This window comes from Nematolebias whitei, chromosome 1, assembly GCF_014905685.2.
Source record: "Nematolebias whitei isolate Nwh7 chromosome 1, NemWhi1, whole genome shotgun sequence".
Classification (NCBI taxonomy): Eukaryota; Metazoa; Chordata; class Actinopteri; order Cyprinodontiformes; family Rivulidae; genus Nematolebias; species Nematolebias whitei.
The window spans coordinates 42,367,246-42,368,762 of record NC_056498.1 but is presented as its reverse complement, the minus strand read 5'-3'; positions in this window follow the sequence as shown (position 1 = coordinate 42,368,762).

Sequence of the window (1,517 nt, the reverse complement as noted above, 5' to 3'; positions counted from 1 at the left end):
TCTCACCCTGTGCACGCCTCTCACCCTGTGCACGCCTCTCACCCTGTTGAACACTAGATGTTTGTGCGTTTTGTTGGAGGTTCTCGATGCTGATTTAAATATTTAGATTAAAACTGTAATAAATCGTCGGATGTTCTGGAGTCTTGTTGTCAGGAAACATGAAGGTCCCGTCAGAAACATCCGCTCTCTGGTCTCCGCAGGATGTCACTGACTTTATATTTTTACATTTTGGCACAAACATGTCCGTTCTGTAAACATCTGTTTGATTCGTTCACATGTGGAACAACTTTATAAAAATATGAGTTTAACTCAAAGGGTCAGGAACTGAAATGAAGAATTTAAAGAACCTTTTTATGACCCGTTGGTTTCGATCAATCATCTTTACGTCTCTTACAAACCGTTCAGAACCAGCAGCTGGTATTTTAACAACATGGACCCAGAACCAGGTCCTGGTTCCTGTCAGTTCACTGCTTGTTTCTAAAGTTCTTAAAGTTCTGGCCTCGTCTTATTCATCTGATGTTCTCAACACGTCCAGTCCAGTCAGAGCAGTCCGCTCCACCAAGCAGTTCCTCTCAGATGTTCTCAGATCCAGGTCCAGAGGAGATCAGGTTTCTGTTGCTCCTGGACTGTGGAGCAGATCAGCTGATGGCTTAAAGACTTTAAATCTTCTCAGACTCTTTGATCCAGACAGAACTGAAGGTTTTATCTTTGTTGTTATATTTTATTTACATCTTTCTGGGATAAAACAAGATGTTTGTTCTTTTACTTGTTTTTATTTGATTCAATATTAAAGCACTTTGGTCAATGTTTGTTGTTTTTATGTGCTAAATAAATAAACTGACTTTGACAACATTAGTCAAATACATCATTTAAGTGAAATAACAAAGACCGGCAGTTTAACTGATGAAGAAAATAAACTCTTTGTTTTTCTGTAAACACTTAAATCTGTTGTTGTTGTTGTTGACATCAAATTAACATGTCTGTAAAAAATAAAAACATCTATATCCTCATTTACAAGACTCGTGTTCTGATCACCTCGATTCATTCAGAAGAGACTCAGAGGGGGGTCTGGAGACAGCCCACCTCTGGTCCTCAGAGCGGCCCAACCAGGCCTGGACTGGTCCACATGTGAACTGGGGCTGGCTGTGGGCCTTGGACTGATTCAGATAACGTGACCAAGTGATGATGTGTAAACTCTGTCGCTGGACTCATTTCAGGGAAGAACTTCCTGTTGGTTTCTCTTAAAATACTCAGACAAGCTTTTAATCTTTAACCCTTTAAACATTTTCACATTTGTTTTAAACGATGAAAACTGGAGCGGTTCTCAGACCCGTGAGTCCACCACATGAAGCTGCAACGTCACTTCAACAAAACTTCTACAGCTCAAAGACAATCGCTAAGTCAAGTTCCTTCACCGTGTTTTCAGAAATGTTGCGAGACGTCTGTCTCACATACAACACGTAGAGCAGTATGTAACATGACATGCATAGAAACACAGAGAAACATGTAGAGCAACA